The sequence below is a fragment of the Hyla sarda genome, chromosome 4 (genome assembly GCF_029499605.1).
Source record: "Hyla sarda isolate aHylSar1 chromosome 4, aHylSar1.hap1, whole genome shotgun sequence".
Classification (NCBI taxonomy): domain Eukaryota; kingdom Metazoa; phylum Chordata; class Amphibia; order Anura; family Hylidae; genus Hyla; species Hyla sarda.
This window is the reverse complement of record NC_079192.1, coordinates 155,891,393-155,904,568: the sequence shown is the minus strand read 5'-3', so window position 1 is coordinate 155,904,568 and position 13,176 is coordinate 155,891,393. Positions and strand designations below refer to the sequence as shown.

Genomic DNA, 13,176 nt, shown 5'->3' with positions numbered 1-13,176 from the left:
TATTACTGCATGCTTTTATTACTGCATGCTTTTATTACTACATGCTTTTATTACTGCATGCTGTTTAGATAATTCCGCCATTTGCACAGCGCAGCAGAGTTCCAAGCAGAATTTCCCACAGAAGTTCCGAGGTGTGAACATAGCCTGGGATTCTTTTGAGTGCTTGTGGGTGGACAGGCAAATATTCACTGAAACGGTTCTCACAGGTGAAGAGATCACCCAAACTTACGGCAAAGATTTTTTCTGATAGTCCTTTTGTCAAAGTATTTGTGCTTGTTGTATTTAGTCTTGACATTTGATACAAATCTTTCAAATTCTTCTGAACTGACTATTCGGCACTTTACTAATATTTTCCTGTAGTGGACACTATCATATTCCAAAAATCTATAAACCTTTCACATTTTTAAGATGTGTTGTGGTCACAAATCTTGCTTCCACATCTCCCGCAAGTCCAAGAATATAATTCTGTCTTTAGACAATTATATCCATGTAAAATAATATATAGTTTGTTTTGTACTTTTTGTTTTGTTAGGAAATGAGATTTAAAAAAAAGTAGGGTCTTAGCAATTAGCAGGCAGAAAGTAGTTAGGCAGTGGGTTATATATTACTTTGTACTATAATCAACATGTTTTGTGCCAGATGAAGGCCCAACTAAGAGGATCGAAATGCGTTGTCTGTTTTATACCAATAAAAGTACAATTTATCATAAGGCTACATTCACATAATGATTTGCAATACGGTATTGTATTCATTTTTTCTCCCAAACAAACTGACAAAAAACTGACAACCATATGCAAAATTGTGCATTATAAAAACCATATACGTTTTTTTTTTTTTATATATGTGAAACAGTCATTCGACAGCCGTGCACAGACTCCCGCAGCTAGAGGGTACTACTATTTCTATCATGGAACTCGGTTCCGGCCTTTCAGGGTTCCTGAAGTTCTGAGTTAGAATTATACATCACTGGGTAGCAGGGCGGTGCGGCATGCTGCCCACTCCCCTGGTTAATAAGTTATGATCACAGCAGGTCTCAGAAGTAAGACCCCATGTGATCAATCCCTCAGTCCCTGTACTACTACCCCCAACAGGGAACAGATTTGGTTCCGTTATGGGGTAGTAGTACATGCACTACTGTAGTCATCACTGCCTCCTGCAGTCGGGGGAACTACTACTCCGATCATGAAAAATAGTCTGTTCCATGGCTGGAGTAGTAGTAGTGCCACAGCACTTTAGTGCCGGGCAGCTGCAGAGTAAACCGTAAAAAAAAAAAAAAGTACAGAACCGTGCACAAAACCGTGGTTGACCACGGTTTTGCGCACGGGAAAAAAATGCACTAAACGTTACATGCACAAAAACTTACACAACCGGATACATCTAGTTGTGTACGTTTCTGTATGGTAGGTCAGCGTATATGAATTCTATGTCATTGCACCCTAGGCTTGTGGGAACCATGTGAATGACTATTTGCCTGTCTACCCACAAGTGTCCAAACAGATCCTGGAGTCTTCTTATGTGCAAGCTAGTCCAAGTTTTTTTTCTTTTTTTCTTTGTTAACCATAGGGAAGACATAGACAGTAGGACCCCCAGCAGCCATAGTCCTCAATTTCACGGACACTATAAGAAAGCAGCAATATGTAGGATCTTCTTTAAAGGGAGCATGTCATTACTTTCAGGCTGCTAGAACCACAAGTCATTGGGGCTGTTGCTGGTGGCTTCTGTCTGCCCAGCCAGCTTGTACCCAACTGGAAGGTCAATCAAGACTGGCAGGGTGGGGAGAAGCCGCCGGTGACTGTCCTAATGACTCTTGGTTCAGGCAGTGTGAAAGTAATCTCAAGCTCCCTTTAATAAATTCCACCTTTTACCTACAGGCAAATATCACAACCAATTGTATCATTTCTGAAGTATATCTTTTGGGGTTATGTAGACTGCAGTATGTACATTTCATTCTAAGATTTAAAATAGTTTTTAACCATACACCTTAAGTCTTAAAATATTTTTAAACCCCGTTTCTTTCCTTACCATCCTGCTTTATATATTGCAGCTTATGGTGAATTTTATCTGGCAGAAATATTTTCTACTTTTCTCCTGCACCCAGGGAAAGAGTTAAAGAGTTATTATATTTTCTATGACCTAATATAGCTGAGTTTCATTGGCTGTATAATATTTGCTTTAAACGTATTATTATTTACCATTAGAAAAGATTGAGCGTGAACCCTGGCTGGTTCTGTAATGAGGTCTGCAGCACGCGGCTGTTTCCTGTGGAACAAAACCTGCCTTTCTTATAGCTTTATTTTAAAGTGTTGGCTTCCTCAAGCTTCTACAACATTAAATCTTTATAGATCCTAATTTTACCCAGACTCTGTACAACACAAGTATATTGACCCTTCTTAGTTCTTTGACAGCTAAACAGGTGATTTTCTGTAAAAGGGTTTTGGCGCAGCACTTTTGCTCCTGTACTTAAACAGACAATTTTCAGTGTCTGGCAGACAAATAACCATCTATTTTAGTGGAAAGCAGTAATGCGATTCTTTAACACAGTGTAACACTTTAACATACATGAAGAAATGTTATATTAGGGCATGGTCACATGCTGCAGATTAGCTGAAAACCCTTGCCATACAACTGAATTCAAGTATAGGAAGCAAATAAAAATTTGACTCCGCTCCGTTTAAGTATTCATTTTTCTAGTAGTATTGACTTTATAATGGGTAAATGACAAAAAAGGAAAACAAAATGCAACTCAGCTCAGTGCACCAATCTGAACAGGTGTTCACGGACGTCAGCGGTACATCTGAATGCTGGAGCTCGGACTGAGCGGGCCGCCTCGCGTAACATGCACCTTGAACAAAGGAAAAGGTCTCAAGCTCTTAAGCGTTGAATTGCAGTTAAAACTTCACTTTTAATACATCCCAATTAAAGTCATGGAGCAAAAAATATAAAGTGTAGTAAAAGATAACACGCCAACGCGTTTCGAGCTATAGATAGCTTTTAACTTTGTTCAAGTTATATAATGGGTACTCCAGATACATTGTATCATTATAACAACCCCGTACATGGACATAGTGAAGGTTTACCTTCCATGCTATCCTCTTTCTATAAAAAAAAACTATGGGAATAAGATGTGGGACCTCTGTAAGAGGAACAATGATCCAAAGGAATAAGCAATGACTTATCAGCGGTTTGGCAAGCTAAAAGATTGTTCCACCTGTTCATACTTCAAGATTATCTCACCTTTTTTTACTTCACCATATCTATATGGTTCCTCAGTTCTTGAATTGCATGGGTCTGACGTCTGAATCTCGCTGTCCTCTCTTGAAGATGGCCAAATCTTTTATCAAATGGGAAACTCCTCAGCTTTGGGCCATTTTTATCCCCATGAACTGTATTGTGATCAGAAAAGTGTCCTGAAAGTTGGTGGGTAATGGTGGAAACCTGGAGGGAGTAAAGATGGGTATTGGAATAATACTTTACCAGGCCCCAAAACTGATTGCCAAATACTGGTATTTCTATAAAAAGCATACAGCAGACAATAAATATGAATTTATATGGGATCTGTGCAGATTTGACTGACCTCCCTTTGTGATACATTCTTCATTCTCCCTTTGAAGCCTTTTTCTGCTGGCTGGTTAACACAGTAGAAGGAGTTGTAGTATTCGAAACTCCTATTCTAGTCTGAATTCTTATTGATAGTGGGTATTGTCCCCCTTTCTTCTTTAGCAGTAAGTGATTCATAATCTTGTGTTCTGTCCTTCTGCTATTGGTTACTTAGTCCCCTATAAATGTACAGCTATGTGGTTTTATTTGTATGACTGCACTGCTTATGTGTTTATACTTTGAAAGGAGGAGGTTATGGAGGAGGTCAAAGTGTTGGGGGGAGGGTCATGTCTGTTTAAAGTGGGTGTTTTATTTGTGGATTCAAACAAAGAGAAAAGTGTATAGCCAGCTCACCGTTTATAATGTTTTGATCCTGACACTCGTAGGAATTGGTTCGGAAGCCCCGAGTAGAAGCCAAGCCGTTGTCCTGGTATAGATAAACCATAGAAGAAAGGGTTCCAGCTCCCGAAAAATTATAAATTCTAAAAGTCCAAAATGTATTCAGTCCATATTAAAATCAAGAAGGAAAAACACCCTGTGTGGTTAAAACCCCCCACGCCAACGCGTTTCGGACTGTCTAGTCCTTAGTCAGGGCACAGGAAAGGAATAGAAACTGACCTTATATATCCTTTGTGAGTAACTGATACATTCAGTAACCACCTGGTTCACTCCCGGGATCTGGCGTCTGCCGTCACTTCCTGGGTGTAACCTCGGATTTTGTTGGGAAAGATATGGACTGAATAAATTTTGGACTTTTAGAATTTATAATTTTTCGGGAGCTGGAACCCTTTCTTCTATGTTTTATTTGTGGGCCTTTAATAAAAATGATCTGATTTAAAAAATAAAGAAATAAAAAAATCGGACCCAGACTTGGTACTACCCACTTTTAGGATATGCTATGCCCCCCCCAAAAAAAAAACTAAAACAAAAACAAAACAGAAGCATAGATCCCAAATCGAGAATGTTGTTAGTTTGAGTCATTAGGACTGCGGCTGGACCAGCACATAATTCAAGTGCAGAAATACCCCCTGGTCTCAGATCAATAAGACTAGGATCTTTTTTTTACTACAAATACCGGTATTCGTTAACTGCTCATGCACTTGGCGATGTAGGCTTTTTGTAAAAGTAGTGAAATAAAAAATATTTCTTGAAAAAATGTTTAGATGTGGCTGGATGTTAAGAAAAAAATATATTGACTATAACAATCTATAACTTTTGGCCCCTCTTTCTTTGGATTTCCAATCAGCTTTAGCTCTGGTTTCAGTGGCATGCTATTTTAAATGATTTATTTACTGGTTTGTTCCATTCCACTTACTTTAGCATTCTCTGATGGTTCCTTCTTTGTAACCTTGTGACATTGCAGAACAATTTGCATGCACGGTTCTCCATCTTTTATGCACTTCTAATTAATGCAAGAAATACAGAGATAAAATTGCATAATAATTTCCAGTGTTATTTTGCTGGGGGAACGTCATTGTTAATCAAGCATTAATGTACGTGTCTCACATGTGGCTGTCATCACAATTTGCTTTAAAATTCTGTTTGTTTATTCATAGTACTGAAAAAAGACTCATTTGTTTTTCAAATAACCTTCAGTTTAGAGAAAAGAAAATGCTAATGTGCATGAAAAATACAATAACAATAATGATTGGGGGAAGCGTTCCATCAGTGGGTTGTAGAGGCGATAAACATGGTACTGTCAGACTGAAACATTTAAGAATTTATTATTATTGTATTCAAGTGTTCTGCTGCATATTTGGCCTTAATTCTCTCTGCATTTGTTGTATGGAGATGTTGCCCATTGCATCAGAATCCATAAAGTCTGCAACAAATCTACCATGTCTGAAAGTTGCCTTACAATGACTATTAACATCATTTTTATTACCATTATTAATATTTGCCATCATTTGGACATTGGCTAATAAGTTGTGGTTTGATAAACACACTGGACCTCATGTACTATTGTGTTCCAATTTCAATTTTGGTGAAAAAAAGTATGGGGAAATGCATTTTACTTTATTTTTTAACATGTGCACCAAATTTTAGGGATTTGTTCGACCAATCAGTCATTTTCTGCTTATTTTCCGAAATGTGGGCATGTTTTTATTTTTTTTTAACCATAATTTATGATAAATTTCCCCCTGTTTTTGTGGTCTTTTAAGGCTGTGATTTTTCACTTTCAACAGAGAGGTTAAAAACTGTGGCACTCTTTGGCACATTTCCAATGGGTGTGAACAAGGTGTAAAGAACCATGTTCATGCATATGAAGGAAAAGGGAAAAAATTGGAATGATAGTATATGAGGCTCATTGAACACATGGAACCCTATTTACATTATTTTAAATAATTATTAGTTTTTTTTTTTTACCTTTTGAATTACCTCATGTTAGTAATTCAAAATATAAAGTTTCACCCCCAGCCCAATGTGACTGTTTATCTGATATCTGTCTTCGAAATGACTTATAATAGGATTACTGCCTGAAGCCATAGCTTTTGAGTGTAGAATTTTAAAGGGGTACTCCGGCCCTAGACATCTTATCCCCTATCCAAAGGACTGTGTGGACATTGTCCTCCCAATAGACAGTAGCAGAATTTCAGCTGTAGAATATCCGCCGCTGAAATTTTATCGTGTGCACTGTGCAGTGGAATCCCTTTGCCAGCAATGGGAATCTGCTGCACTGGAATTTCTCCTAAATGGAAATACAGACGGAAATTCTGTAGCGTGAACATAGCTTTTGAAGGGAAGAGTAAAGGGTGTATATAGTCTATTTATAAGGAGAGACGCTATATTTGTGGGACTAAAGTTATAAGGCCGTTTGGGATGACAGAAATGACTACTTTTAGATTACTTATTAAAATAATATACTATTTGTTGTGTGTATGGCCTGTATTGTTTGTAATATGTTTGGAATGGTTGTAAGTGCTGTACTGTCTTTGTATAATTGACTGTATACAGTATAAACATATTTTGTAAGGTTCCAAATAAGGTAGAGAAGCTTCCTGGAGACAGTGCCATTATAGTTTATTTTATTACAACGGTATGCAATATGGTAACTTATTCTTTGTATTAGACACACAAGGCTCAGTTGAGGATCATCAAGTAATTTCAACATCAAGGCTGACATTTACTGTCTATATGTACACTACATATGAATGAAGGAATTATTACAATACTGTAAACACCATCTGCTCCCTGTTTATTACCCTAGGTAGAAGCATCTACCTAATAAGAAAAAATGAAAATGTCAAATATAAAGATTTATGAAATGGATTTATTTGGTTCATAGAATCTTCACAGATGAAGTGGTTTATATGATATATCGTAATTTTTTCTTGCGGTAAAGTATAATACATAAATATGTGCACCCGACTCCTTCCAATCTCAGTACCTTAGATTTTACAAAGAAGAGATCCCTGCATAGAACAGTAGGCAGAAGATAGACGGTCTCTAGATTGGTAAAACTTGGCTGAGGTGCAGAACGGTCAGAAGGAAGAGAAAGCCAAGTAGGGGGTAAGGAGCAGAAGTGTGAGGAAAGTCACTTTGTAATATTTTAAAGGAGTACTCCGGGATCGGAGTGTTTTGTAGTGAATTTCCAATTGCCTCAGATATAAAAAAATAAATAAAAAATAAACATCTACTTACCTCCTGATGTCATTCAAGGGAAGCTGGGAGGTGAGGGCAAGCTAGGTGACATGCTACGGTGTGGCACTTAAACAGCTTGGCCCAGTCTCCTTGACACTTGTCTGATAAATAAAAAGGTAATTTTACAAGTTTGGGAACCACCATCAGCTCCATAAAAGGTGCAGTTTGCTTTTATACGATAACAGCTATCCAATGGTGTCTGCAGATCCTAGTAGCTAATAGAGCTGACCAGTTCACTTAAATGTAGAAATTAGATGTTGAGTTGTCAATGTTCTCATCCTGGCACAGCAGTACTGCCTATTCTTGTATTGTTTCTGGAACCCCCCGATTTCATGACCAATCAGAAGGGTTAAAATAAATATATCCATTGAGTACATCCCTATATGAAGTATTTAAAGGGGTACTCTGCCCCTGCACATCTTATCCCCTAGCCAAAGGATAGGGGATAAGAAGTCTGATCTCCCTGCTGCACCCGGCATTCGTTTAGAGCATCGGGTGCAGCACCGGAGGCTCGTGACGTCACGGCCATGCCCCCTCAAAGCAAGTCTATGGGAGGGGGCGTGACGGCCATCACACCCTTTCTCATAGACTTGCATTGAGGGGGCGTGACCGTGACATCACAAGCCTCCGCCCACATCGCCACCGCCAGACTGCCGTCATGCCCCCTCCGTTAGACTTGCATTGAGGGGGCATGGCTGTGACGTCAAGAGTGGGGCGTGACCTTGATGTCACGAGCCTCCGTCCTGCATCGCCAGTCATCCGGGAAGGAGCAAAGTTTGCTCCATGCATCGGGTGTCCGGGGTGCCGCAGCCAAGATCAGACATCTTGTCCCCTTTGGATAGGGGATAAGATGTCTAGGGGTGGAGTACCCCTTCAAGGTACAAAACATTTCTGAAATATGTCATTGAAGTATATAATTCTCTGCGCTTAAAACTGTAATGGCACAAAAATCATGTCCGTATCTGGTTTTATGTTTTGTAACTGTTTTCAAGTTTGAAAGTCAGCAGAGAAAAAACAAAAATCATGATAATGTTAATATTACAGTAGTTGCTCATAAAAAGGAAGAACACTGAAAAATAAAGTGTTTTTTAACTAAGGAAGTGCACAGCTGCCTAAGGGCATGCTTCAGCAATTGAATTGAAATTGACAAGCATATATTACATTTAATATGGCTCCATGCTGCAGCAGGGGGCAATTACTTAAAACAATAAAATGAAGGTAATATTTGGTTTATTATGTCCATTGAAATATCCTGGTGTCCCTGACATTTATTTTGCTTCACATTCTACAAACTTGTTTATTCTGCTTTGTGTTTAGTAAGATCATTTCTGTGCGTTATAAATGGAAATTACAATGTAAAAAGTGACAACTTTACAGTAAACCACAGAAAGTTAAAGGGGTTATCCAGGAATATAAAAACAGAGCTAATTTCTTTCAAATTTCGCTCCCTGTCTGTCTTCAGGTTGGGTGTGGTTCTGAAGTTCTGTTCCACTGAAGTGAATGGAGACAATATATAATACCACACACAACCAGGCCATGGTAGGACATTTAGGCCATGCAGGCTGCTTACAGTAGCACAAGCAACATGTGATCTGGTGTTGTTGCTTTGAAAAACAGTTCCTGGGACATTTTGGAGCGATAACCGTACCACTGGTTCCACGGCAAAATCAATGTATTGCCGAGCTCTTAGTGTACCTGGAATGAAGACCAGAACGATCTGGTTACTTTACTGTACATTATGCCATCCCATGAGGGGATGTCACACTGGTCATAGCAGTATGACCAGTGTGACATTCCCTCATGAAGCCCACTTCATGGTGTTGTCCATGTGGTCTCCAAACCAATCATCAGCTATCATTGCATCTGAAACAAAAACTGGACGAATCGCTGAAGGGGATAGACCTCAATTCCAGTTCAAGAATTCTGTCCTTCTGATCTTGTCTTTATACCATCGAAGCCCCTCTCTCATGACACCGATTGAACTAGTTGCTTGTAAATGTGATAATTTGCAGATCTTGGTGATACCTGCTGTTCCCTGTCCTTGGTGTTACCATTTTAATGTTAAAAAGTGTAAAATGTCCTAAATTAAAATGGTCTGTTTTTGTGACAGATAACTGTGAATCCCCTCTTTGCATATAAGCATCGGGGGGCCACCTAGTGCAGGTACTACAAAAAATATTCAAAAGGTTTTCTAAGATCTGAGTAGATTTCTTAAAAACCCTTGAATCTACAGAATATTTGAATACAGTAAACTCTGCAGCTGGTTCCTTGGCCAGTTGGGGCTCCAGCCATAACACGTTTATTAATAAATTGCCCATTTTCTACATTTTGTCCTTTGTTTGATTTCATTTGTCCTTACTTAGCCTCTAGATATCTTTTTTCTGTTTTGAAGGAATGATTCCTGTTTCTCATTTACATTTACTGTAAACTTGTCAGTTGTGTAAAATGAAAGCCATTGCTGTGATGCATAGGAGCCATGCTTCCAGATGTATTTATGTGAACACAGGCTGAGAATTTATTTAGAGAAAATATCTTGACATACAGCCCTGTCTTCTTCCTGTTCAGACAGTGATCATCACCAGCAGAGACAGGAAGGACACTCATAGCCGTAGACAAAGCTATTGTGAATTGAGTTTACTATGGTGAAGGTTCAGAAGAATTACACAATAACTAATTCTACCATCTGCTCTCTAAGTATGGGTGAAGATTCCTGTTGCTCGACTGTTGTTCAACCAATCCAAGATGTGAAGTGTACATATTGTATAGGAGGATCTGGTAAGCAATAGTTTTATCTGTTTACCAACATGGGAAGACTGGGTAACAGAGAGGTAAATGAAACCCATTAAAAAACAGGAGGCTGTATTATCATGTCTATTCACCCAGGCCTGAATTATCTGCAGTTTGTTTCCCCAGTCTTTCCATTACCATTAGCCCAATCCCTAACATCTTGTTTGCTAAAAGTGTAGTTCCCCTGGAAAGGGAGTGTAAAGGTGATATTCCCAACAAGGGCTAGGCTCTTTCTCGCCAAGGAAAAAAAAAAAAACATAGAAGTCAGATGTAGAAACAATACATAGCTCCAACAATACATTGGATAGCTCCAATTTTTATCTTCTTACATTTAGCAATTATCCACCGTAATAGTAAAGCTACCTCCGGGGAGCTATGGCTGCAGGTCCTGAGTTGATTTTACACGCCTTCTGAGGTTGTTCATTTTACACGCCTTCTGAGGGGCGCATATCATTTTTTTTCCATTCCTTTTATGTAGATGTAGAGACAAAACACTGAAGCAAAACAACAAAACAGTATATATTGATAAATTTCAGCTGCTGTCTTGGCTTTCTGTGCCTTTTTGCACTTCATGTGTTCAAAACTTTCTCCCTGTGTCATTACACATCTTTACACATAACTTATTCTCTGAGCTTATATGTTTTGGTTTCTTTGTATTTATGGATTATTTGAGTTGTTGCCAACATCTAGTGACCATTTCATGTCAATAGTACCTTGGGAAATATATTTAGGGAGAACAATGGTGGCGTGTTCAATACTTATTTCACCCACTGTACATATATATTTATAAAAATTTTTTTAATATGAAATGTACTTTTAAACAAAACCATTTTGCAGTAGATTTCGTGTTACTCCTGAAACCATTTATTATGTTCAAAATCCTGAGAACGGAAGCGGAATTAATTAAACTCATTAAATAAAAAACAACTATGCTTTTCCCCCATGATCAGTCACTGTACAAGACAAAAAGAATTAATTTATGTACTATAAATAAATTCTCAGAGAAAAGAAAAAAGGCCGTTTTGTGTGGGATTTTCTTCACATTGGCTCTGAGATAGATGTTCTGGCAGCAATCTCACATAGTCCACTTGGGGACAGGAACAAGGAAAAATTGCGAGATCTGTTTAGAGTCAAAAGCATATTGTCCTGCTTGTCTGAGTTATTCCATTTGTGATTCATAATTGAATCATCTGCTTTGAAAATGAATTTATTTACTGTTATCCCATTTACGGATATAAATAGAAATAAGTTTGTTTAAAATTCTTTTTGCCGACTTGTTTGGTCTGAAGAGTGCAGTAAACATCTTGTGTAGGGTTCTTTGACTGTTCACGTGTATGCGAGCTTCTATTCCTAAACATACCTACACTTCTTTATTGTTGATCTAATCTTTCATGTCTTATGTTGTGGACATTTCTTAGCATAATTTTATATAACTTTAGTCAAAGTATAAAAGTATGAGATAGTAGAAGTTAGGTGTTTATATAAGTACATTGGGGGTTCATAATGCCTCCCCTATTAAAGGGGTACTTCACTGGCCAGTGTTCCGGTTGCGTTTAGAACATTTAATTCCGAATGCTATGCATGTGCTGCGGGAGTCGGCCACACCCCTTTGTGATGTCAGGCCATGACCTCTCAATGCAAGTCTATGGCAGGGGTGGGGTCAGTGGAGTACCCCTTTAGATGCCAGTCAGAAGTATAATACATGTAAAACCGCTATCAATGTGTATATATGTAAATCCGCACAATTTTGAACAAAGTATCTACACAATTTTTTTAAATTGATATATTTATTTATTTAGTAATTATTATTATTATTTATTTAAATTTTTTCTCACTTTTTTAAATTAATTTATTATTTTATTTATTTATTTATTATCAGCGAGAGTTAACATGGGAGGGGTCCAGTCAATAGTTGGTCCTCCAGGTCTCATCAACCCAAGAGTAGACTCTATGAACTATGTAACTCAAGTTATGATTTTGAAATGTAACAAAGCTTCATTTTTTATGTATAAAGTTTTTTGTTTTGTTTTTGTAAAAAAAAAAAGTATATCTAGATATGTACAGCAGTGTTTCCCAACCAGTGTGCCTCCAGCTGTTTCAAAACTACCAGCATGCCTTGATATCTTTGTAACTAAAGTTATGACTGTAACTCAAGTTATGGTTTTAAAGTGTAACAAAGCTTAGTTTTTTTATGTATAAAGTTTTTTTTGTATTTTATAGTAAAAAAAAAAAAAAAGAAGAGTATATGTGGATACTGTACAGCAGTGTTTCTTAACCAGTGTGCCTCCAGCTGTTTCAAAACTACCAGCATGCCCAGACATCCTTGTAACTTAAGTTATGATTGTAACTCAAGTTATGGTTTTAAAATGTAACAAAGATTCATTTTTTGTATAAAGGTTTTCTTTTTTGTATTTTATAGTACAAAAAAAAAAACAAAAGAAAAAAAACAAACAAAAGAAAAATTATATGTAGATACTGTGCAGCAGTGTTTCCCAACCAGTGTGCCTTCAGCTGTTTCAAAACTACCAGCATGCCCAGACATCCTTGTAACATAAGTTATGACTGTAACTCAAATTATGGTTTTAAAGTGTAACAAACCTTTGTTTTTGTTTTTATGTATAAAGTTTTTTTTGTATTTTATAGTAAAAAAATAAAAAAAAGAAGAGTATATGTGGATACTGTACAGCAGTGTTTCTTAACCAGTGTGCCTCCAGCTGTTTCAAAACTACCAGCATGCCCAGACATCCTTGTAACTTAAGTTATGATTGTAACTCAAGTTATGGTTTTAAAATGTAACAATGCTTCATTTTTTTAATGTATAAAAAAAAAAGTACAAAATGTACAAAAAAATGGTTTTAAAATGTAACAAAGCTTCATTTTTTTAATGTTTAAAAAAATGTACAAAATGTACAAAAAAAGAAAAAAAAAGAAAAAGAAAAGAAAAAGTATATGTAGATACTGTACAGCAGTGTTTCCCAACCAGTGTGCCTCCAGCTTTTTCAAAACTACCAGCATGCCCAGACATCCTTGTAACTTGTTATGATTGTAACTCAAGTTATGGTTTTAAAATGTAACAAAGCTTCATTTTTTTTTTATGTACAAAGTTTTTTTTCATAGTACAAAAAAAAAGAAAATAAAAAGTATGTGTAG

The 13,176-nt window shown here is 37.3% G+C and overlaps 1 protein-coding gene across 12 annotated transcripts in view; it reads left to right on the top strand.

Moving 5' to 3' along the window:
* The window catches only part of THSD4 (thrombospondin type 1 domain containing 4), an 874,264-nt gene that overhangs the window by 526,246 nt on the left and 334,842 nt on the right, over positions 1-13,176 (top strand). The window lies entirely within an intron of this gene.